Raw genomic sequence first — 26651 nt, forward strand, 5'->3', positions numbered from 1 at the left:
ATAAGGTCTGCAGTTGAATACCTGACTTCGAATGTGGTTCTACTGGGCTCAGTGTGGCCCACAGGTGACAGTGCCTCAGGGTCTCAGAGCCCTGGTTTTCTGCCAAACGGCCTCGCCACAAAGAACCTTTTGGCTTATGGAGATAAAAGCCCTTGCAAAGAACCCGACACGTGTTAGAATTTTTCCCAGACCCCACGGACTGTGGCAGAGGTGTTCCCTCAGTACAGCCCAAGCCTGATCTCCGTCACCCAAAGATACCCAGATAGTCTTACCTGCCTTTTTAATTTTAACAATAGATGGGGGAAGAGAAATGTAGGAGTATTTTTTTTTCCCCTTCATTCTGTTAAAAACATCACAAGGAGCTTGACATTCCATTTTGGAAGGCTGGATGTCACAGATCCAACTGAGAGCGATTGATTGCTTCTGCTTGGATTTAAGATCCTGGGGAAAAGGTGCACTCGACTTCTATGCGGTGTGTGTTGATTGTTCTTTCGAAGCGGGGGAGAGTCTCTGAGAAGCAGTCAGCCCCGCTAGGTGTTAGTCGGGGTCCTGTCAAGATCTGCACTTAACGTTTGTGAAATTTCCCCTCTTTTGAGTCCCTTCCATTCCAGGCTGGCTTTGATCGAGCAGGTTTTAAGAAAACGATCAAACCTTAGAAGAGAGGAATTATTTCTAGTTGAGGGAGCTTGGTGGATGCTGGCTTCCGTAAAGTAGAGAGGTGGCTAGGCCAGCAGCCTACTTCATCAGGCCTGATGAAAAGCACCCTGTAATTGCAGCTTTGTGATGATAATACATTGAATCCTGGTGTTATTCTGATTTGGGGTTATCTGTATTTGTTTCCTTGTATTGCCTGATTGAACTTGATCATGAGAAGCTTCGGAGTTGCAGGCAGGCCTTGGAGTAAGGACACCTGACTTAACAAAAGCACCTCAGATCTGGATTCTGGCCTCACTGCCGAGCTCCTACCACCTCTTCTCCAGGAGCTGATCTGAGCCTCAGGGTCTGTCTCACTCGCGTCCAAGCCCTAAGCCCCCTGGGCCCTCAGGACTGAGGTGTCTGGTGCTGCTGTAGCTCTCACCCCCTGTTGGTGTCTGGGGTCCCGTCCCATACCAACCACTTCAGGAACCGAACCCCAGAAAAACCAAGGTCCTCCTCTTCTGAGGTGGATTTGAAACACTTAAGTTTATTGAATTAACATTATGGGTCAAATAGCACAATTGCTGTGAAGGAGGTGTTGAAGGCCTAACCCCTAATGTGATGGTGTTTAGAGATGGGGCCTTTGGGAGGTGATTAGGTTTGGGTGAGGTCAGGAGGGTAGGGCCAGACACCGGAGAGCTTGCTTCCTCTTTTCCAGGCACACACACCCAGGAAAGGCCACATCAGGATACAGCAAGAGCATGGCCATCCGTAACCCAAGGAGAGGGCCCTCATCAGACCCTGACCATGCTGGCACCTTGATCTTGGACTCCAGTCACTAGAACTGAGAGAAATAAATTCCTGTTGCACCCGGTCTATGGAATTTATAACAAAGTTAACAGGCAGCCTGAGATGACTAACATAGGAGGTTACTATAATTTAGCCTGGCACCTAGCCGTCTTGTGAAACATATCTGGGCAAAGATGTGCCTTTTTCATACCATGGTGTCTGAGGCTTACCACCAGCCTAGCACTTAGTAGGCACTCAGGAACTTCTTGTTGAATGAGAGAATGAGTGAACACTAATGAATGGAGTGGGAAATGTCCAATTTATAAACAAACATTTAGAAAACAGTTCATTTGAGTGTTGGAAATTTCCTGCAACTGTGGTCTGGAGATGAAGGAAACATAAATTCTTTTAGAGAAGAAGCTGTTAACACCCTGAACTTTTTACTAGTTCACCCCACATAGGGTCTCCTGGAGCGCTTCTCCGTAAAGAGATGCTGAGTTGAGCTGCTGGCCTACCAAAAAAACATAATTAACTTAATGTTAGTAAAATGACAAAGAAAAGTCATTTCTTTATACACGAGTCATAGAACCTCAACATTGGAAAGGACTCGTGAGGTCCTTTTTCGTTCTAAATACCCAATGGGCAGGTTGCCATAGAAGGAAGTGATTTTTTTCTGGCAAAATCGTGGCTTTCGGGGTCCTTCTTGTTCCTCTGAGAGATCCTTCAGACGCTAGGAGGACTTTCCTCCATGGCTTTTGCAATTTGAGAATGGAGATACTGTTTCCTCAAGATGCTATTCATCTTTATTCATATCTGGGTGCAGATGAGCTAAGAATGTGTGGGTGTGGGATTTGAAGCGTCTGACGTGCTTAGGTAACAGTTGGCGTGCCAGTTGTATAATGAAGAATAAGTATTGACAGCGTTAAATTGTGGCTGAATCTTGGTTTTGGTGTTTTAAAAAAAAAGAAAAGAAAAACAGAATAAAATTTCTAAAAGCGACAGCGTTGTTTTTATGCCAGGGGTGTTTTCTAAATGTTGGGACAACAGTGCTGGGAAATGTGGGCCTCCCATACGTGTCACTTTCTTCTGCCTAGCCTGGTTTTACTACTACCCCGCATAACTTTCTTTTTAATTGGCAAGGGCTGTACTGTTTCTAAATATACATTTGTGTTGTACTCGATGGATGGAGGGAAATAGCTTTGGAAATAACAGGTAAAATTTTAATTCACTTTTCATATTGAAGGTGGAAGAGCCAACTGGTTTCTCAGGAAAATTAATGGCATTTTATTGAGTTACTAGGTAGTTACTGTTTGCTTCCCAAGCTCCAAAAACTCTAAGTCATCATCAGCTTCCAGGGCTTTCATCAGGTGAAGCTGTGCACCATTACTTCTTTAAGAAGCAATGTTCCTTTCTCCACCTTCTCTGTGTGCTGACAAGAATAGAGACAGAAATACAGAGAGACTTTCTGCTACTCACTTGTGGGTGGAGTAGGCAGTGTGAGTGTTACCTGACGGGAGCTGGGTAGCATTGTGGATTCTACTAGGTACAGGTGCCTCTAGTTAAAAAACACATGGATGTTCAGGGTCCTGGATTAGTAATGTAATGCTTAGGTCAGGGGGTTTTAACCATTTTTCCTGCTAGGTATCCTTTTGGCAGTCTAGTGAAACCTAGGTATCTCTTCTTATTTTAAAAAAATTTTATTTAAACAAATTAATATTTGTTTAAATAAAATGTAAAATATTAATTAATAAATATTAAAATTAATATTTTTAATTTGTTTAAATAAAATGTAAAAAACATTTTTAAGTGTAAAAGTATGTAGGATTACAAAGAACAAAAAAGAAATATAGACAAACACACTGATTTTCACAGAGCTTACAAATGTATGCATGACCTATATCACTGCCCAATCTGTCAACAATATTTTAAAAATTACTTTAAATAACACACTTTAATAGTTAGCTTAACCATCAGATGTGTCTGAACTTGCCTGTTATAGACTTATAGCCCACATGCCTCTCATATTTCAAAAGACAGTGTTAACTTATGAAGAATTAAAAATTCTCATTTGAACGGTCCAGTTTTGCGAAACTCTAACAAATAATTTAAATGGCTGATTTCTTCCCACGTATTCATAAAGGACAAGCAAGTGTAGATACGTAAGACTATAAAGCATCCTAGTTGTGTGGTCTCTAGGTGGAGAAGGCACCTTCCCTGTTTTGTAGCTGAACGACGACCAGATTAGAAATTGACTAAGAGTTGCCCCTGTATAGTATGAGGGGCTATAGTTAGGAAGAATGAACTACCATAAAGTTATGATGCACGTAAACGATATTTCAGGATTCCTGGAACAAATGTGTTGTCATGTGGAAAAAAGCTGTGATTTTTTTACTGCTCATGTCACAGGTACCGATAATACTAATGTAGTTTGTTGCTTGCCTTGAAATTTGAAGGAAATGCTAAATTCCAGTTGGAGATCAGTGGAGAAAAAAAATCAGAAAAGACCTTCCACGGTTGTGGATCCCTTGTATTCTAGCTATGGCCACAATATACGGAGGGGTAGGGCATGGACCCTGAGTTAAAAACCTCTGTCTCAAGGTGTGAGTAAACACCTGATAACAAACAAAGCAGTTTTCAGATGGATAAGACCCATTAGAAGGGATCATAAAAAGAATGTCATTTTCTGTTTGGTACTTTATTTAACAAACATGGCTAAGGAGTGTGGCTGGCCTCCTAACTGGTCCCTTCGGAGAGACATGCCATTGATTTGATCTAAAATAGTGTTGGGTCTTCTTTGAGAGCGGGGAGTATAATATTTTGAATATTTTCATCAGTGTTCATTCTTAAACTGTTTTGGGGTGGTTTGAAATAAGCCAAAGTTGTTTGAAGTAAGGCTGTTGAATGCAGAGGGTGATCGAGGTGTGTAGACCCCAGATTGGGACTTGAAAATCCCAAGGCTTCTTTTCAGAGACGACTCACCAGCTACGCTGAAGGCTGCTCCATCATGGGTGGAGGTGGGGTAGGGATGAGATCCAGAAAAGACTGTGTTTCTAACATGATAGCATCTTTGGAGTCAGCCTTTGGTCCTCTGGGGTGACAACTTTATACACGCACTTCACTTTATAGAGTAACGTTCCAGGACAGTTTCAAAATATTTAGTGACAATATTCAGTGCCACAGTTTACACAGTCTTGACTAGACCTGCCCCGCCCAGCAGAACCTATGCAATTTCAGCTTTCCAGTAGCTACACTACACATGTAGAAAGAAAAAGGTGAAATTAGTTTGAATAGTATATTTTACTTAACCCAGTATCTCCAAAAGTATCATTTAAACTCAAAACCAAATTAAAATTTATTAAATGTTTTTCACACCGAGTCTTTGAAATCTCGTGTGTATTTTATACCCACGGCACATTGCACTTTGGACACTGGATTTTCATCAGAAACACTTGACCTATATTTAGATTTCATAAAATGTACCGTTGAAAAATCAGATTTACATATCCAAGTTGTAGCAAATATACTTAAGCGTTTTCTAATAACTGAATGAGTATTAGTTTTTAAATTTTAAATAAATCACAATTAAAATTCAACCTTTAGCTTCTCAGTCTTGCAGGCCCCATTTCCAGGGCTGAGTGGCCACACTGCTGGTTACCATACTGTATGGTGCAGGTCAAGACTGTATGGGGCTATATATACCGTAGGACCTACTGTATAGCACAGGGAACTCTACTCAATACTCTGTAATGGCCTATATGGGAAAAGAATCTAAAAAAAGTGGATATATGTACATGTATAACTCATTCACTTTGCTGTACACTGGAAACTAATACAACATTGTAAATTAACTATACTCCAATAAAAATTAAAAAAAAAAAACTGTATGGGACACCACTGGAGAGAAATCCATAGGCACCAAGCAGACAGTCAAAACTCATTGGCAAAATTATGGAGAGAGGCTTTTCTTTGCAGTTGTCTGTCTTTTCTGTGAATCAGTCCTATTAGTCTTTTTGTTAATCCAGTATTTTTCCAGAAGCTCCTGATCTTTTCTTTAGAATCTTTCATATGACCACCCCCCAAAAAGAGCCTTTTCTTAGGACTATTGATCCCCTCCATCCAGGGGCATCCTATGGCTTCTGCCTCCTAGAAGGAAGGTTCAGGGATCAGGGTAGGTGATTAGCTGGAGACAGGAAGCTCATGCCTCTGCCCCAGGTTCTCAAGACTGAGAGTAAAGTTTTCTGACTCTGAGCCCCACTGGATGTCCAGTACCTCTGATTCTGATTCTGAAAAATTGGGGTGGAGCCCAGGAAACTGCATTTTTATCAAGTCTTCCTTGCTCTCCCTACCTTCCCCCACCAAGTGACTCAGAACAGCTTAATTTAAGAACTGCTGACCTAAGCATCCTTCCTCCCACGTATTCTTTTTGCTAGTGGTTCATAAGGTGTATTCTGAGGACCCTCTTCATCAGAAGGCCCTGTGTCTCCTTAAACTGAAGAGTTGTAGGCCTTGCCCCAAACCAGCTAAATCAGAATATCTGAAGGTGTGACACTAGGAATCGGCATTTTTAAGAAGCTCTCCAAGTAATTCTTATGCCTACTAAAGTTTAAAGACTTTAAACCTTATGCATTGTGACCACCTAGAGGGGCGGGATAGGGAGGGTGGGAGGCAGACACAAGAGGGAGGGGATATGGGGATATATGTATACACACAGCTGATTCACTTTGTTATACAGCAGCAACTAACACAACAGTGTAAAGCAATTACACTCCAATAAAAATGTAAACAAACAAACAAACCAACCTTATGCAGACCTTCCTGCTTAGAAATTTGGAATTTTTCAATTCCATCCTTTCTCATTCATCCTTCCCCGACGTCTGACCTTTAGAAACCCACTTGCCATATTTATTCTATCTCCCCTGTGTTAGGGTTATTTAACGAATATGCATTTGTTCCAGGGACTGGGGAAAGAAAAATATAGATCGTGAGATCCTGTCTCTGACAGCAGAGAGCTTGCAGACATAGGAGGGAGAGGCAGATTTATGGAAAACTGAGGTCATAAAGCACTACAGGTGGAGCGCCACATATATGTGCTGGGCACCTTGAGGACACGAAGAAGACAAGAGTCATTTATGCACCTGGGTTGGGAGTTGATGAGAATGGCTTCAAAAGGGCTTCAGAGACCTGCTACCGACCAGGGTTTGTGGCCTCCTTAATCAGCAGAAATTGATCAAAGGCCAGACAAGAAATCCAGGCAAGGCTTTACTGGGGCCCCTGCTGCAGCAGAGGGGAGTGAAAACAAACAACAGGTTCCCTTGCTCACTCACTCCCTGAGGGGGGGAGCTGGTTCCTTATATGGGGTGAGGGGTAGGGATGTGTCCAGGGGTCGGGCCGCAGGGGTGGCTTAGGTGGTCTGCCCACCCTTAGGTGGTGTTGTGTGCAGGGGGCACGCGCAGGACCCTGCGTTTGCTCCCAGCTCTTCAGAAGTGGCAGTTGGCTTTTTGGGTTTTTTTATTTTGGTCTTTTTGTATCTTGTTGCCCATAATATGCCCCAACTGCACATGCCACAGAACTGTCCAGTCTGATGCTGTGGCTTCACAGATTTCTGCTGTGGGTGACCTTCACTTGAAACCCCCAGGCAAGGGAACTCTGGAGAACAAGGCCAAACAAAGCAAAGTCAACCCAATACAAAACCACTGCAGCTCCTTGGGACACCTGTGCTGGGTTTGGCTCCATGCAGGAGGGAGTGGGGTGATGGGTGGGACGTCCAGCCTCGAGGTCCCTGCTAAATCCATAAGGACTTTACCTCTGGATAGCAGTGGCTTCTACGTTGGAGGTGTGACCTGATAAATGAATTTTCTTTATGAGAATAACTCAGGCAGTGGTTCTCACATTTCTGGCATCAGAAACAGTTTAGACTCTCAACCATGAGGGAGGATCCCAGAGAGTTTTTGTTGACATGGGTTATATTATCCATATTTACCAAATATGCTAAATTAGAAGTTAAAACTGAGAAATTAAAAAAAAAAGTTTACTAATTCATTAAAAATAACAATAGTAAGCACATTTTGTGTAACATAAAAGCAATTTTTTTGTGAAAAATAATTCGTTTTCCAAAACAAAAATTCAGTGAGGAGAGTGACATTGTGTTACGTTTCTGCACATCACATTAATATCTGATTCCCACGCCTGCTTTTGTGTTCATTCTGTTGTGATAGCCCGTGGCAGAAAGCCTTGGGAAAACCCTAGTCCACTTGTGACAGGTGAAGAGCAGAAAAGACAAGTCATGTCTTTAGTGTCGTGTCTGTGGTATTATGGAAATAGTCTATATCATAACTGGAGTCAAGTCATATCTACAGAATGATGGAAAGAGTCTCATCCTCATCGATCCCTGGGAAGGGCCTCAGGAACCCCCCAGGAGTCGCTGGACCACGTTTTGAGAGCCATTGGTGAGGAGGGTGTGTGACCAGGAGCAGGCAGTGTGACCAGGAAACGGGGAGGAGACCTCGTAACAGTGTTGGAGGAGGTGAGGGAGGGCCTGCATCAAGGTGTATCAGCGGGGATGAGAAGGGAGGGTGAGGGACAGATGCCAAGGAGACAGATGCCACAGAACCAACCAAGCGGGTGTGGGGATGAAAGACGGGAGAGGCCCTGAGGATGTCCTGGGTCAGTGGAGATCCACCAGCTGCTGGTATCCAGCCCTGAGCTGGCCAGGCCTCTGTTCCTCAGGGTCACAGCTGAGGGGGAAGGGAGGTGTCAGGTCCAGCCCTAGAGTAATTGTCCGCCGGTCTAAAGCTGCCTTCTATGGTGTGATTATACATTGGCAGGAATGTATCTTTTAGGATGGGCAGAGTTCCTGAAAGCCTTCCAGGCTGCGCGGTTCATGTATGCAGGGACACAGGGAGAGAAGGCTGTTTGGTGAGTAGCAAAGATGACAAGGGTTGAGGTTTGGGGAACGCCCTTCTCTTTGGGACTGGACGCATTTGTGGTGAAAGAGCATTCACAAGGCACTCAGGAAGCCAGAACGTGGTTTTACACAATGTAAGTGTGTGTGCGCATGCGTATGTGTATATGTGTGTTCTATATATATGTGTATAAATACGGTTTTATATATGTATATGGTGTGTATGGTTTTATATATAAATAGCTATATAGGCTCAGGGAGCTGCGTATCTGAAGTTGTGGATGAAAGTCCTGGTTTACCACCAACTCCCAGGGTGACTCTGGACAACCCACTAGGCATCTCAGGGTCTCGAGCTCCTTGTCTGGGAAACGTAGAAGGTATGAAACGTAGGAATTGTGTGATCCAATCCAGGTATTTTACAGGCCACAAAGAGTGATCTTCTGGAGGACACAGCGATTCCATCAGTGTCAGCGTTTGCTCAAGTAATGTTTTCCCGGCCCTGTTTTCAATCTTGCCTGCGAGGGGTTGGGAAATGAACAGAGAAGCAATCCATCTGGTGTCAAGGGACAGCAGCTGGGTCTCTCAGGAGCTGCAGGTCTTGTCATTGGTTTGAATGTGGTCCCCGGCTTGGCCTGGCAACCTGGCCCCCTCTTGTTTCCTTAGTCCTTGAGAAAGCCTTTTGTGCTAATTCTGTCCACACGCGTGTGCCCACAGAGCAGTTTGACCCTACTCTGCTCAGTGATTCCCCACGTGTGCAATGGGAGGTGGTTTTAGATGTGCACAGATGGTATTTATGTATACTTTGATAGTATAGAAAAATAGAGCAAGCATAGCAAAACCATTTAAATTGGTATTATTTCATAGGCTAAGAGTTTAAATAAGTAAATTGAATTTTAGAAAGATTGCATAAATGCTAATGCAGGTAAAACTTGGATGTAACAAAATTCTTTTTTTAAAATAAATTTATTTATTTATTTATTTTTGGCTGCGTTGGGTCCTCATTGCTGCACGTGGGCTTTCTCTAGTTGCGGCAAGCGGGGGCTACTCTTCGTTGCAGTGCACGGGTGTCTCCTTGTGGTGGCTTCTCTTGTTGCGGAGCACGGGCTCTAGGTGCCCAGGCTTCAGTAGTTGTGGCACGTGGGCTCAGTAGTTGTGGCGCACAGGCTTAGTTGCTCCACAGCGTGTGGGATCTTCCTGAACCAGGGCTCGAACCCATGTTCCCTGCATTGGCAGGCAGATTCTTAACCACTGTGCCACCAGGGAAGCCCTGTAGCAAAATTCTTGAAGGGAGGATGTGAGTGACTAATCTGTGAGTAACATTAACTTAATCATATTAATGGGGCTTTTAACAAATTCAGAAAAGGAGATGGTCTTATCAGGTGATCCCTGATCCTTATACCTATGTTGGAAGTGTTTTTATTTTTCATGGGTTTGGTATTTCAGCCTAAAAATTCCTTCTGGGGACCTGAGCTTTTTATATCTACTTTTTATTGGTCATGTTAGGTACTTAAAATGTTAGATTTTAACCTGGATTTAACTAAGGGAAAAAATCAGGCAAATTAAAATGAAGGGAAATTCTGTAAAACGACTGACCCTGTACTCTACAAAAATGGCAATGTCAGAAACACCACCCCTTCCAAAACAAACAGAAAGAAAGCCATGGCTTGGGGACCATTCTAGACTAAAGGAAACTAGAGGTTTGACAGCTAAATATAATGCGTGATCCTTGATTGGACCCTGGATCAAAAAATAAGAAGTTATAAAGGACATGTTGGGACACTTAGGGAAATTTGAAAATCAACTGCTTATTAGACAAGAATAGAGTTATCGATTTTAAATTTCCCAAGTGTGATAATCTTCATATAGGGGACTATTCTTGGTCTTAGGAGACTCATGGTGAAGTACTGAGGGTTGAAGTACATTAATGTCTACAACTAACTCTCAAGTAGTTCAAGCCAAAATATACATACATTCACATATACCCACATGCATACATAATGCCCATATACACACACAGATACATACACACAAAAAACACACATGTGCACATACAGACATAGACATGCAGACATACATGCCCATATACACACAGATACAAACACACAAAGACACACTTATGCACATACATAGACATAGACATACCTGCCCATACACACAGACACACATGCATACCTTCACACATACACACTCACATATGTGCAAGGAGAGGGAAAGCAAGTGTGACAGCAAATTAGCAGTTGGTTCATCCAAAGTGCCCATTGTGCAATTCTTGTACCCTTTTCATAGATTCAGACTTAAATGTTTTTCAAAATAAAAAGTTGCAGAAACTATTAGACTTTGTGAAGTAGAGAAATCTCAGTGATAATCTAAGACTTTCATCAAGTAGAAGTAAGTGTTGAGAATGTGGATAACAGTTTCTCGAGCTTACTACTGTTACCAAACCAAACTTGGGTCCACTCACCCGCACACAGTAAATCCAACCTACTGACACCAGGTTGTGGTGAAGAAATTATAGCATTTATTGCAGGTACCAAGCAAGGAGAACAGGCAGCTCTCGTTCAAAAGACCTGAGGTGCCCAGTGGCTTTCACGGAAGGGGTTTTAAAGGCAGTGGGAGGGAGGGGGCTGTAGGTGCGTGATTAGCTTGTGCCCAGTTCTCAGACTGGTTGACATCAAGGTGAAGTTTCAAGAATCATTGACCTTCTGGTTTCAACCAGTCTGGGGTCTCTGTTCTTGCAGTCAGCAGTTTTCATGTGGTGGGTTCTGCTTCCCGTACAAACAACTTAGGAAGGTGTATCAGGCCTTTATCTATAGCTTTCAGGAAACTGGGAGTTCGGTGACTCTGTGATGTGGCGGATTTATAGTCTAAAGCGTTACCAGTTCCCCAGCCCAACATCTATTCTTTGTTTCTCCATCTTCACGTTTCCCATCATTAACTCTCGATTCAGCCTTTTACTTCCAAAGACAAGGAAACAGGGGCTTGTGCATGGTTTCACTAAGGAACGTGCTTCCATAGTGCATAGACCTACAGCTGCTCCACAGCTAAGATTCCCTCCTCCAAGTAACCGTTAGACATAGTTGGTCTCTGATCAGCAGAGCCAAGGGTGGTTCACGGTGACTGCCTGGATTCTAGTTTGCACAGGCTTTACTATGACCGCTGATTAAACAACACTGTTACGTACCGAATAGCCTCTGGTATAATAAGACTTTTGTGAATTCAGAAGTCCTTCACTAAATACTCATCAAGGACTTCCATGCTCCAGGCATTGTTCCTCGGGGCTCATGGAAGACCTTTGAGATCCTGCTTCTCATGGAAGTTGTGCTCTGGGTGGGAGGGATAGAAGTCGCTAAGCAAGGAATGAGATGGACTGGGTGATTTCAAAAATTGCTAAGTCTTGTAAAGAAAAAGAAAATCATGAGGGTGACAGGACAGAGAGCGATGAGGCAGGTGCGACAGGATAGTCATGACGTGAAGGCTTCTCTGAGGAGGTGACCCATCATCAAGCTCACGAGGAAGAATGTTTTATTTTACATGTCTCTGTTATTGACTCCTCATTCCCCCAGCCTTCAAGTTTACCCTTGATGTCAAAGTCAAGGATCTTCTGAAACCTGAGTGGTGCCTGCTGGGCTGCCACGGGGTCTGTGCGTCTGGTTTATCCACGCCAAGTGACTGCAGGGTGTGTTCGTTTCCTCGTTCTCTTGTTTGATGAAGGTGGATGTTCTCTGTGTACTTTTCATCTTTATGATGGACTTTTAAGAAAGTTAAATCTAAAAACCACAGAAAGCCCATCATTTGCTCACACTGACACATGGTGATGAAAGTGAGTTATTACCCCCGAATAATGCCGCAGGAAGTCTTCCAACCAGCAGTTTTCAGGAACGCCGCACTGGCACCCCTCTGAATTACTATCTGCTTTTGCTAATTCACTATGACAGGTTTCTAAAGCAATTCAAGTTCATGTAAAAGCGGTGACAGAGAGATTATTCAAACTTGCGTAAAGGAGGGTGGAGGAAAGAACTATATGACATTCTCCTTGTAGCACCAAGCAAGATCCATTGAGATTCATTTCCTGGAGGCATTAAATATGTTTTATTTTTTCCTTTTCAGCTACCTTTTCAGTTTCATCTGATAATTGTATTCTATCTGCAGTGCTTGAATTTATCCCAGAGCATAGAACCAGTGAGCTGATTCTCTAGCCCGGAGGCCGCCAAGGACAGGATGTGAAGACAGTATTCCTTAGCATTAGAGAAATTCCAATTTTTAAAATTCAGGCCAAAATGATGTCCCTCATATAAAATCACTCAGGAGATAGGCTGGCAGGTAAAAAAGATTCTACGTAGGATTCAAGATATCTGTGTTCCTTTATTTCCCGTTTCCACCTAGGTGAACCAGAGCTGGCCTTCCGGATGGCAGGGTGTGGGCCATAGCACAGCACGTCAAGGATCTAGAGTCCGAGAGCCTCGTCCGAGGTCCAGCCCCTCCACTTACAGCTGTGAACTTGGCTCCAGGCCTGGCCCAAAGTAAACACTCAGCAGACGTGAACCTGCTTTCCTCCTTCCCCCCCGTCTTGTTTCTTCATGCCTAGTGGCTCACGCTCCCACCCACCTCTCACCACCCACCCGCTCAGCCCCGGCCAGTCTGCTGGCCTTCGTTCTGTCTGTAGGAGACTCTGAACCTCTTCCTGCTCCAAACCTGCTGAGTTTGCACTTGATGCTGCTCCCTGGGTCCCCCCTTCAGATCACCCGTGGCTGCTCTCAGCTTAGCTCTCAGCTCAGACTTCGCCACTCAGAGCAGCTCCCATCCTCGATCACACCAACACATTACCCTGATGGGTTTTCCTTATGGCTTCTCTCCCTCTCCTAAGTTATCTTGATGCTTCCTTTGCTGGTTTTGATGATCTTTCCACCCTGAGCTCCGTGGGAGCAGTGGCCTTGACTACTGTGGGTGCACCAGCCCCTGGCATATACTAGTTGCTCACTAAATATTAGTTGCATGGGAGTTACGGGGGACTCCTTGCGAGGTGGAGGAGCCTCGTGGAGCCGGTCTGAAGGTCAGATGGTACGAGGTTTCTGAGAGGACTTTAGAAGTTATAAAACTCTATGCAAATAACACATCGTTCAGTCTTCCCTCCCATGGAAGCACCCCTTTCCCATTGCCCCAAACTAAGGCATACTCTTCATATTCCTGCAGCATTTTCTGTAAAGGTCTGGCATTTCTGACACATGCCTTAACTCCTGATACATCTCATTAGCAGGAGTTTCAAATGAAACTCGGAGGAATTTGAAGCAAGAGGAAAAATTCTCCGGCTTGGAAACTGGTCATCAGCAAGCCGTTCCCAGGTGCAGCTTCGGTGCCGAGGAGCACGCAGAGCCCGCAGCATTGCAGTGATGCCCAGCTTTCAAGCTCCACACAGCTTCCCTGGGCCAAGCGTGGCTTCAAGATAACGGCATCCTGTGCCTGGTTTGGGGAGGAGGAGACAAATGCACAGAGTTCAGCTCAGAGGTGAGCACAGCCCTTGTTCCTTGTGTCCCTTCAAGACAGCAGTGCTGTGATCCAGGAGGGCAGCGTTGGTCATAAGCCTCTAAGCACATCCTGCCTGGGTGCAGTGTAAGGACTTTTTCTTCCCCGTCTACCTACCTGTGTGGAAAATTTTCAACCTTTACCATTTATCACCTTTTCAGGCTTCAACCAAGACGTAGCCTTTAGATTCCATATATATGTGTTAGCATACGGTATTTGTTTTTCTCTTTCTGACTTACTTCACTCTGCATGGCAGACTCTGGGTCCATCCACCTCGAGACAAAGTGAGAGAGTGGCATGGACATATATACACTACCAAATGTAAAATAGATAGCTAGTGGGAAGCAGCCTCATAACACAGGGAGATCAGCTCAGTGCTCTGTGACCACCTGGAGGGGTGGGATAAGGAGGGTGGGAGGGAGACGCAAGAGGGAGGAGATATGGGGATATATGTATACGTATAGCTGATTCACTTTGTTACACAGCAGAAGCTAACGCACCATTGTAAAGCAATTATACTCCAATAAAGATGTTTTAAAAAAAAAGATGTAGTATTTTGGCTTTGAAAGAGCTTCATTTAAATTGTGGAAGGAAAAGAAGGGGGTTTCAGAAATCTCAATCCATGATTCATGTTTAGAAAGATGTGTTTTTTTGGAAGTGTGACAATCATCCTGAGAGAGACTGGGTCAGGCAGTGGACAGCACTGATTTTGGATGGCCAAAGCCCTCTCGGCCACCTCGTTGTAGACACAGTATGCAAGGGTCCTGTGCCTTTTCCTCTGCCCACTCCCTCTCAGGTTTGCCAGGAAATGAAAAGGGATTCGAGTTTCAGTGGAAATTGGAATCTCTAGTTTAAGAAAATGAAAACAAACCTTGAATTTGGGAAAAAAATTACTTTATCTGTGGCTCTCAAGATGGATAGTCTCCCTCTTTATTGAAGTGTAAAGATTTTCGTAAACTGGGTCAGAAAAAGAAATTGCACATCCACCGTGTTCCTCTCCCCTCCCCAGAGGACCAGATCCTGTCCACCTCCTGGGACATGCGGTTTCTTTGTCAAACTCCTCACATATATGTCCATATCTACTGAAAAAAAAAAAGTATATAGCACAAGGATGTTGAGGCTTGATGCAAAAATATTTTAATTATATTCTTTTTAATTTTTAATTAGAATGAACAATGCAACACGAAATTTCTTTTTTAAGCAAAAATTTCCCTAGCTTTATTGAGATATAACTGACATATAACATTGTGTAAGTTTAAGGTGTACATTATAATGATTCAATATATGTACACATTGTGAAACGATTACCACAGCAAGTTTTGTTAACACATTCATCACTTCATATCGTTATAAAACATTTTTTTGAGAACTTTTAAGATCTACTGTCTTAGCAACTTTTAAATATACAATACAGTATTGTTAACTATTGTCACCAGCTGTACGTTACATCCCCAGAATGTTTTCATCTTATAACTGGAAGTTTGTACCCTTTGAACACTTTCATCGATTTTCCCTATACAATGAGTAAACTTGAAGAATGGACAATATCTGTTCTTAGAATTGAACTTCGTTTTAACAACATCCTGAGCCTAACTTATCTGTAATAAATAACTGAGCATAGGAGAAGTGACTAAATTTTTTATCAGTATCTAGAAATAAATACTTGAACCTTTAAACTTGCTTGACAAGAACCACACTTTCATCTCCTACTGAGTAGAGGCTAAGACTATTACAGTTTACAGATTTCGTCTTACAAACATTATACCATTAGACAGGTAGACTGCTAGTGTTCATGAGAAGCTAAGAGGATCCAGGGACATTGAAGGTCATGGCCATGGCAACACCAAATTTCTAACATGGACTATGCCTTAAAATCAGCAAATTATTTGTAATAAAGATAAATATAGTGACTTTATAAACTCTCTTAAACTTACATTCCTCCCTTAAGTCAACTGATAAATAAGAATGGGGCACTTTTCTCTTCTGGAGAACTTAAGGGTTCTTATATGGAGCTTTGAAGAGGAGAGTTGAATTAATTAGCACAGAAGCCATCACAAATTAAAACAGCTCTGAAATACTGCTCAATCAGAGGATTAAAACGCACCTCTTTTTCCAATTGAAGTTACGTATGTTTTCAAGGAAAGAATTAGAAACAGAAGGTAGATCCTAAATTCCTAAGGGACTAAGGGTTTCACATCATCTGACTCAAGGCCAGGTTGTCTGGGGTGAGGCCAACCACCAGACAGAATGTTCCTGAATACTACGCAAGTGATTCTTTTGCTTGTTTGCTTGTTTTGGAGGACGGAAAGCTTTTTACTGGCTTTTGTGGAGAAACTAACATTTGAGCTCTAACGCTCAAAGAAAATTCTTTGTTCCTCATACTTGTCTGTATTGCTTCTTCGGGAACCTTTAGGTCGGAACATTTCATCTTTGATTCAGCATACTGCATCAACGAATCGAAAGGAACTTTCCTAGATGCCAGTTGTGGGACTATTTTCCCCATACCCTTATCTTCATGGTCTCCAAATTAAAAATAAATTCAGACTCTGAGTTTGAATTTGTGGTGTTTGATCCCTTGTCTAATGTCATATATTTCCATTCTATTTGAAGGAGAATTTCCTCGGTTTGGGCCTTTATCACTTTTTGCCTTTATGTATCCAACTTTGCTCCTTCTTTACCCCCTTCCTCAGCTCAGTTCTTACTTTATATTTCCACCAGATTTGGTTTTTTTTTTAAAATACCACTTTGAGTGGGTTACCTCTTTGCTTAAAGCATTTGGTGACCCTCAGTTGTCTATAACGTCAGATTCCTAAACCCGGCGTGCGAGGCCCCCGTGGCCCTATTTTACTCTCCTGATATATTTCATGGTGCATCTCACGTCGGACCGTCATCCAAACTGTCGTTTGACTCTTTAACACACTCTGCATCTTCTCTCTCCTCTTCCTCTTTACTTATCCAAAGCCATTGCATCCTTTTGAGACCTGGGTCAAATACTAATGCAGAAGTTTTCCTTCCCCACCCCTGATTAAAGTAATCCCTCCTTTTAAATAAACTTCTATCTCTTGAATTTATTTGCTCTATGTTTTTTGCCTTTCGTAAGCTGTGTCCCAGACTATATGTCTTAGGGTCCCAGACCACGTCTCATAACTTTGCGTACCCCCATTCACTGCCTATCTCACCAACTTACACATTATAAGTATTGAGTAATATCTGTTATTTGCTCTCAAAAGTGAGGTAATGCTCTTTCTAATAAACAGGAAGGCTGGCTGGCTTCCAGTTTGAAGGAGTCAAATGAGCTTTTCTGTTGAGCTTCCGCAGCCATGTCAGATCACTTGACTTTCAGGATGCGGGCTGCTGTATCCCAGGTTCTGAAAGGTCCATGAAGGAAAGTGTCAAACATATTTGGAAGAAGGGATCCTGCTAGATCTGGAAATGAGGAGAGAGGGGTCACCCATCTCAGCCCATCGGTGGCATCTCTAGGGGGGCAGTGGGAGTGGCACATCCTGGGGGCAGGTAATAATAGCAGGCACGTAGAGAATTTAAAACTAACGTGAAATGGACTCAGTTGTTTTGTTTCTTATCGTCACCAAACACTAGCGTATCTAAATAATGTCAGTGATAAAATACTCTTTCTTCCCCAAAATATGTTGTTGTGGTTACTGTTAAATTTTAATAATATACGTAAGCTCCAAATTAGCTCATTGTTATCATTATTTAATAAACGCTGTAGTCTACGTGGAAGTTAATTCCAGGGGAGAAGTCCCGGCTATGCAGACTGTTCCCAGTAATCCTGTGTGTCCCAGGATACACCCGTTCTGGGACCTTTCTCCTGCTTCAGGCACAGCTCAGGTCTCCAGAACCTTTGATATTCTTGCATTTAAATAGTACCTTTGGAATAAACCACAAGAACACAATGATTATAAAAATGAATAAACCTTGAGTTACATGCATTCTGTCATTCTCTGAGGCCATTTTTCGTTTTTATTTGTGTTTATCGTTGGGATACTTCACGTATGTGATTTCGTTTGGTGAGGGCACATTTCACGATTATCACTGAAAATCACTTTTTCAGATAGAGGAGGGGTATGTTAAAAACGAATTACTCTGAGAGTACTATGTAGGAAGAATTTCTGTGTATCCGTTGTGCTCCTTTTACTGAAGAACAGTTTCCAAAGAGGTCTCCAGAGAAGGCTCTACACAAATGTCAGAGAGGCTTTTTCTATCCAGCAGCTGCAAGATGTGATCACTCCTCTACCCTCTCCTGCCCGATCTCTAGCATTCTTACCCCAGTGAGTCTTTCTCCATAGCACTTATCACCTCCTGATATATTATACATGAGTGTGTGTGTGTGTGTGTGTGTGTGTGTGTTCGCTTGTCAGTATTGTCGCCTCTGTTAGTCTCAGGTTCCATAGGGTCAGGAAATTTGTTTTAGCGACGCAGTATCCCAGGCGCCTGTCAGATGGTCTGGCCTGTGGTCGATACTCAATCCATATTTGCTGAGTGACTGAATAAATGAACGAATGAGAGAAGTGTCAGAATAAATCCCACAGAGGCCTTTCGTTTATTTTCTTCTCTCCGGAGCCCATCTGAAGCGGGGAGAATGAACAGACCTTCAGACGGGTTCCAGAAGTACCTTTTGCCGATCTTAAAAGAACGTGGTTTTCTTGAGGTCGGTGGAAAATTGCCTCAGCTTCCCTCCGCATCCGTTTAACCTGTAAACCTAACTGGGAAGGTGGCGGTATAATAAGAATGACCATATATTGACAATGTACTATAATTAGGCCCTTTAAAATGTCTTATCTCAATGAATTCTCAAAAAGCCATTGTATAGGTGAGAAAATGACGCCACCAGCGTGGTCATCTGGGCCTGCCCCGTCCCCCCAGGACGGGGACCGGGAAGGAAGGTCCAGGTCCCCAGGACCACGGACCGGGAAGGAAGAGCAGCTGGGGCCCGCGAGGCAGAGCCCGGCCCTTCGCGAGATCCTCTCCATCTCTCACAGCCTCTGCTGCTTTGGCACCTGCTACCGCCGGCATATGCTACCGCGAAGTGTTAGGTGTCAGCGCGTCACCGCACAGCTGGGAAGTGGGGCGGAAGAGAGAAGCAAAAGGACGAGCACAGCAGAGCCGGGGAGCGTAATGCAAGGCTTCGGAGAGGTGGGAGAGCGGTGTCAGCTCAAATCCTGCAAGAATACAGAAGACGGTCCTCTGGGGAAGGATGTGTAGGAAGCCTTTATTCCAGAAGAGTCGTGCGCGAGGAAGACGGGCCATTTTCAAACATCCGTGTACTAAGTTAAGTCTGCCTCTGCAAAAGTTCGCCTTATTTTCTGTCTTACTCTTTGAATTCCTCACCCTAGAGCCCCGCTTTTTTTTTTTTTCTTTAACACTCCATAAATGTTTTAGAGATAAGTCACTTTTTTAAAAAGTGCATGCATTTTTAAATTCCAAAGTTTAAAATTCTACTAACAAAGTGATAACAACACTAGGGAAAATAAACAAAGCATCTACACACAGCACTACAAAAGATTTTCCATTTTTTCTGGGTCTTTTCCTTTCCGGTCGTTGTGCATATGCATTCCCGCTTTTATTATGGCATATGCTTCTATCTTTAATGTGCTAGGATCTGTTTCCAGACGGAGTTGTTTCCACGGCTACCAGTACAAGCAAGGCATCACCAGGGCCAAGGATGAACTGAAAGGGTGAGAGCATCCCTGGTAGATTTACTCTTAGGGAGAGGTCTCCCCCAAACCAGAGGCTGAGCTTGTGAGATAAAAGAATGAAGGAGGTATCAGAGAAGATTCTAAGGAAGAGAGAACAAAAGGGCCTAAAAGACTGAATACAAAACATGGAATGTAGGTGGGGACAGAGAAGAATGAGGGGAGGAGAAGATATTAGTGGGAATTAATGAAAGGAAAATGACTTGCATCTCCCTGACATTTAGCTCGGCTGACTTGTACTAGCCACAGTCTCTGTCTGGACAGTTTCTCCGTGAAATCTGGAATGTCTGTCATTTTTCTACAGGCAGAGTAACGAAAATGGCAAAGAATGATTTAAAATATTCTCAAAGATGCACTTGGATATACATGTGAGGTCAGATGTTGCAGACCTTGGTCTGTCATTAATAATGTTTTAGGAGAAACAGACATGCCATTTCTCACTGATTTCAGAAACTGGGAGGCTGAGAGAGATGGAGTATAAAACAAAACCTGTAAACTGTCAGAAGAACTCACAGAAAAAAAGCTGACAGTGTCTTTTAAACAACAGTAAGATAACCTGAAGTCTGGCAGAGATTGTGAGAGCTCTTGATCATGTTGGGTATCTTAGGCTCTTAAATCATTTCTCTGGTTACGACTCATGGCCAGGTGTTAGATTTTACCATGACTTATAATGGCACCCATTTAAACTCATCCTGAACTGCTTCTTCTGGAGAACAGACTATCCCCACCTGTATGCCATGAGGGAGTTAGGCACAGCCATACTGAGAGATGCCATATTAAAAACAATGGTTTCTCTAATCGATAGCATTTAGTTTATAGAGGTGAATTATATCATGTGGAAATTGGAGACAAAAAATTTTAGTGTCCATACTTGGTGGCACCAGATGGCTATTGTTTTTTCCATGTTTAATTAACAACCTAAAATAGCCTGCATGATACTTTTCCTAGATGTGGAAGCAGTCCAATGCTTGGCTGAATTGTGCTGCCTTCCTGTTCCTGGTGGTCTGTTTTTAATAACGTGTACAATAATGTAATAGAGTCATGATTGAAAAGCCATCAGAGATTTGGGTGTCCTGGAACAAGACCAGGGTGGACTTAGCAAGCCCAGGCCCAGATGGGTTCAGGAACCTGAAATGAATGCTCAAGCCTTTCTCGGCCAATCCATCCATGCCGAGGTGAGCAAATATGAGACTGACCATCCGGTTGCAGGGGCCTGGAGAAGATCACAAGTGTCTATAGCAATGGTTCTCAAACTTTGCTGCAGACTGGAGTCTCCTGCAGAGGTTCTACAGTCCTCCAAGGCCTGAGCTCTGCTCTAGAAACCAGGATTTCTAAGGCTGGAGCTAAGGCATCAGTAGTTTAAAATATCTCCCAGGTGGTTCTGATACATGGCTATAAAATAAGGTAAGGTATAATAATGCTCATGAGACATGCAGATAGCTCAAGGAGTACTTCAAAGAGAAATAGCAAAGACTTCTTTGGCAGGGAGTAAGGAGGGGATGGTAGGTGGAAGGTACAACCTGGGCAAAAACAGAAATAAGAAAGCAGGTAGTGGGCCAGTGTGAAGTTCCTGTTGCCTAGAGCATGGAAGCGTAGAGGAAGAGCAGGGGAGAATGTCAGGGAGCATCAGAATATGCTGGAAAGGGGCTTGGATGCCAGGCTCATACCATCTTAGTGGAAAACCGGTATCACTATTCATACATAGACGTTTAACCTTAGGAACCAGTACCATAAAAATAAAGTTGTTTCTTGTTAGATACCGTCACCTGCCAATGATTCTGTCTTTAACACCTTTAACTCTTCGCAAGAGGAGATTTGCAAGTGGTGTTAAAGCTGGACTAGCACTGAGCAGGGTGGTGGCAGTGAGGATGGAGGAGAGGGGCTGGGGGTGAGACAGCTCAGGGACAGACACACCCAGGCCTTGGCCAGTGGCCCTTGTTGACTCTGTCCGGGGTGATGGGCATTTCATCAGTGTTGCCCCAGAGAATGCAGAGTCTGCCGTGTGTCAGCTTGAATGCTGAGATACCTACAAGGGGTTGGCTGAGAAACATGGTAAAAATCACAACAGCAAATCTCTGAATGTGCTTTCAGATCTAATCATCCCCCCCCTTTTTTTTTAATTTTTTAAAAAAATAAATTTATTTATTTATTTTTGGCTGTGTTGGGTCTTCGTTTCTGTACGAGGGTTCTCTAGTTGCGGCAAGTGGGGACCACTCTTCATCGCGGTGCGCTGGCTTCTATCGCGGCCTCTCTTGTTGCGGAGCACAGGCTCCAGACGCGCAGGCTCAGTAGTTGTGGCTCACAGGCCCAGTTGCTCCGTGGCATGTGGGATCCTCCCAGACCAGGGCTCGAACCCGTGTCCCCTGCATCGGCAGGCAGATTCTCAACCACTGCGCCACCAGGGAAGCCCCATAATCATCCCCTTTTATTCTGCTTGCAGGAAAGGCAGCTCCCAATGGTTTGATAATCCCAGGAAGAATGTACTTGTTCTCACTGTGAATGAACTGAACTGGTAACATGTAATTTAACTCAACATACTTGGATTTAGAGAGTGTCATTTTTAAAATGCAATATTGAGTAACATAAGAATTTGAAATGTCATGGAATTTGAAAACCGTGTACCGCATGGCTATTGTCTTATATGGGCACATTTTATTTTGGTGATGGTTGGATTAGGTTTGAAGCAATGGAAAAATTGTTGTGTCCATATGTGCGTGTGTGTGTGTGAGATGGTCACGAAGCACTAGGGTAAATGGGAATTTTCCAAAGTAAAGTTTTGAAATTACTAGCCAAAGAAAGTAATGAAAGAAATAAGCCTGCAGTCATAGAACAAATATTATGACCCTATATTTAAAGTCAGTGGCCAAGAGATAAGGAGATGTAATTCTCTCTAACCCTCTGGAGTTCTCTTAAGGACTCTGAGAGGTGTAATCGTGTCTGTATTTGGGTTACATGCTGCTTTGATTACGTAGACTATTAGTAAAATCCAATCCACAGCCTCCTACGATGACGTGACTAAGCCGTTTTGCTGATCGTAGATCTTACTTGGCAGGGTGACCTAGAATTATTAGTGGAAGCCGGTAGTACTGGAGACAAATGCGCTTCTGCTCATTTCACTAACTCATCTGTCCCAGTGGCATCAACAGCACTTACCTTTACCTTTTTAATTGTCTTAACTGTCTTTTGTAGCTGCGTCCTCTTTAGAATAACAAATGAAGAGCTGCAGTCTCTACTTCTCCACTATTAACCACCCATATTACCCTCAGCTACAATTCTACTTGTGTTGTGGTGATAGAAAAGCTCACACAAGCTGAAGATGAATAATGCCTATTGGTGACTAAATATCCTTTATGTACCGGGGTCTGTGCCGAGCATGTCACTTAAGTCGTGATATAGCTTAAAATTCACCATAACATTATTGCTGTTTAGTGTCGCTATGTTACCGATGAGGAAACCAAGACTCAGAGAGGCTATGAGAGCAGCCAGGATTTGCGTAGCTAATAAATGATAGAGCAGGACTTCAAACTGAGGTGTGTTCACAAAGCCTGGTCTCTTCTGCTTCTCTACCCTGCCTCCAAATGGCTCTGCCTGCTTGCTCGGATCCCCGAATGCCCTGAAGAATCACAGCAGGGATGGATTTGCTAGTCTCTGGAGTAGAGCAGGAGGCATGGAGCTGCTGCCCCACTGAGCTGGCGTTCACTACAGCTTGTGTATCACAGCCAAGAAAATCCATAACGGATCCACCAAAACATGTCATGACTCAACACAGTGAAAGTTTATTTCTTAATCACGTGATTGTCCGATTTGAGGGCAATTTGAGGCTGGTGGTGAGGTGGGAAGGGGACTTGTCTCCACGCATTCAGGGACCGAGAGGGACTATGGCACTCTTGTCATCAATACATAGCTTCCAAGTTTGTCACTGTTGTCTCCATTGCACTCAGCCAGGAGCAGAGCAGGCTTAGAAGTGTGTACCTGGGAGACTTTTACGGACCAAGCCTTGGAAGAGGCATACATGCCTTGCATTCCCATTTCATTGGCTAACATTCAGTTGCATGGCTATCGCTAATTGCAAAGGAGGCTGTGAAATATAGTCAAGCCATGTTTGCAAGAAGAAGAGGAAATAGATTTTAGGGAGTATTCATACCAGGGAAGAAGAAGAACGCTCCCCAGTCAGGAATCCAAAGATTGAGGTTTCAGTCTTGACGACCCATTGTAGAGCCACTTGATAAGTTTTTCATCTGAAAATCAGAATCACCGTCCCCTGCTGCTTTCTACTCCATAGGATAATTTAAGATCGAAATTAGAATTAAATAAGATATGTGGGCATGCTTTATAAGCAACTTCATAAGACTTAGCATGGGAGAGTAGACAAAGTTCTAGACTGGGACGTGGAATCCAAGTTGATATTCTTTTTTCCACTACTCCGTGGCCGTGCAAGCATGACTCACTCATTTGAGGTCTCTGAGCTGGGAAGCCTTTTCTGTTAAGTTAGAAGGAAAAGCACTCACCTTACCTTCTTTATAGGGATCCAGAACATGTACAAATCAGCAGCCTGTGCAAAAGTGTTTGAAAGTCATTAAATGTCAAATTTTTGTTTTTGATATCACTGGGGACTATTTTACTTGGAGAGTGCTTTCTGAACCCAAACTCCCTGCTTTATCCTCTCCTCCTGACGGAATGAAGTAGGACATTTATGCACAAAATAATATTTTTTTCAAAAAATTGAAATAGATGTCTCAGCACACACCATGAGTGGCCATAAACTTCTGAGGGAACAGCCCGAATCACCTCCGTGTTTGAAATTCCCATCATGCCCGGTGTGTACAGTCCCTGCGCAACTGATACTCACTGAATTACATCCAAGTTTCTTTCTTTTTTTCTTTTTATAAACAAGTCAAATGTAAATAGTGTGTCTTTTTTGTTTGTTTTTTATATATTGGAGTACAGTTGATTAACAATGTTGTGTTAGTTTCAGGTGTACAGCAAAGAGATTCAGTTTTACATATACATGTATCTATTCTTTTTCAAATTCTTTTCCCATTTAGGTGATTACAGAATATTGAGTAGAGTTCCCTGTGCTGTACAGTAGCTCCTTGTTGGTTATCTATTTTGAATATAGTAGTGGGAATCTAAATTTAAAAAAGTAAAAAATGATACAAATGAACTTATTTATAAAACAGAAACAGACTCACAGACTTAGAAAACAAACTTATGGTTACCAAAGGGGAAAGGTGGTGGGTAGGGGGATAAATTGGGAGTTTGGGACTGATACATTCAAGTTTCTTATTTATTTATTTATTTATGGCTGCGTTGGGTCTTCATTGCTGTGTGCGGACTTCAGTTGCGGTGAGCGGGGGCTACTCTTCGTTGTGGCGTGCAGTCTTCTCATTGCGGTGGCTTCTCTTGTTGTGGAGCATGGGCTCTAGGTGCACGGGCTTCAGTAGTTGTGGCATGCAGTTTCGGTAGTTGTGGCTCACGGGCTCTAGAGCGCAGGCTCAGTAGTTGTGGCACGCGGGCTCAGTAGTTGTGGCTCGTGGGCTGTAGAGCGCAGGCTCAGTAGTTGTGGCACACGGGCTCAGTAGTTGTGGCACACGGCCTCAGTAGCTGTGACTTGTGGGCTCAGTAGCTGTGGCTCATGGGCTGTAGAGCGCGGGCTCAGTAGTTGTGGTGCACGGGCTTAGTTGCTCCGCAGCATGTGGGATCTTCCGAGACCAGGGCTCGAACCCATGTCCCCTGCATTGGCAGGCGGATTCTTAACCACTGTGCCACCAGGGAAGCCCCTGAAGTTTCAAATAGACTATCTGGCCAAAGACAAAGTGACCAAGGGGCCAGCACAGTAATAGTTAGTGACACTGGCAGTAATGTGAAGCTCTCCCCGCTGCCATTCTGTCTTTGAAGGGAGGGTTTATCCTGGCTGATCACATTCCAACTTTCTTATTTGCTAAGTCACTTCTCTGAATATGATAATAGTCACTTAAACAGACTCATGCTTTCTTTCTGCATTGAGTGGTTCCAGAATTAGAGTGATTCATTAAGTTATCTTCCTTTACCTCTTTTATTTCTCTTGTAACTTCTTAATTCCAGCCAAGGCGCTGATTTCCTTCCAGGTTGCCTTCTGAGTCGAGTCGTGCAGAGGGATGATCGTCTGGTCTGCCTTCTCATTCAGTTCTGGGCTCAGTCAGCTATGAACCGACAGGCAGAGCTTGCTCTGCTAATCGTGGCGTGGGATGATTCACTCTTCCATTTTTCTGGGTTGTTGCAGGTGAGGCTGCATCTGCTTTTTTTCAAGCTTTGATAAGTAACAAGAGACAGTAGAGAAAATCAGGAAGGGACCGGCTGCCTTTAGTTCTAGAATGGTTGCCGAAGTGTAGCACCGAGGATCCAACTTAGGCTAATCTTGACTTTATCCACCCACGGAACAACTAGCAGCATGTCATTCTGTAAATGGCCCCTCCAAGAAAAGAGAAACTGCAAATAAAGCACTTGCAGAGAGGGAACTCTGTGCTTCTCAAACTTTCACGTGCACGGGAATCACCTGGGATTTTCTTACCATGAAGATCCTCATGCATTCGACCTGAAGTGGGACCAGGGGTCTGGCATTTCCAACAAGCTCCTCAGGGATGCTGCTGGGCCAGCTACCACACTTTCAGGAGGGGGAAGAGTTGTTGAGGAAGGGCCCATTCATACCAAGGCCTCATTCTTCATACATATTTTCAGATGATGTAGTTTCTGTAATAAGGAGTAATATCCAGGCTGCACTTGTAGCAACAGATAAGAAATTGCAATCAGGAGGAAAGTGGGATCTTTTATGTCTTTTCAATCTACAGTATTTTACAGAGTTCCTCCTCTGGGTCATTGTGAATTTGCATAAGTTAGGCAGCTCCAATTCTAAGATTGCATGTACACTGACAATGAACAGGAAGGTAACAGCCCATTCCATCTGAGCGATAGGATGGGCGTCACTACCACTAATTACCCGGCAGAAGGGCTCCTTAACTATAAAAGCAGGGATGTATCAGGATCACAGGAAATTAAGGATCTGGGTTGGGCTCAGATGCTAACTTGCTAATGATTTTGCACAGTACATTGGG

At 43.5% G+C, this 26651-nt stretch overlaps 1 protein-coding gene across 3 annotated transcripts in view; it reads left to right on the forward strand.

The window, feature by feature from the left end:
• Nucleotides 1–26651, forward strand: part of LRRC3B (leucine rich repeat containing 3B) — a 100085-nt gene that overhangs the window by 11244 nt on the left and 62190 nt on the right. Inside the window, exon 2 of one of the 3 annotated variants that reach the window (XM_082392818.1) lies at nt 13581–13828. The exons of the other annotated variants lie outside the window; for them this stretch is intronic. The gene's annotated coding sequence lies outside the window, so the exon portion shown is untranslated. The remainder of the gene's footprint in view (nt 1–13580; nt 13829–26651) is intronic. 3 annotated transcript variants of the gene reach the window in all.

This window comes from Balaenoptera borealis, assembly GCF_965194805.1.
Source record: "Balaenoptera borealis genome assembly, chromosome: 5".
NCBI lineage: Eukaryota > Metazoa > Chordata > Mammalia > Artiodactyla > Balaenopteridae > Balaenoptera > Balaenoptera borealis.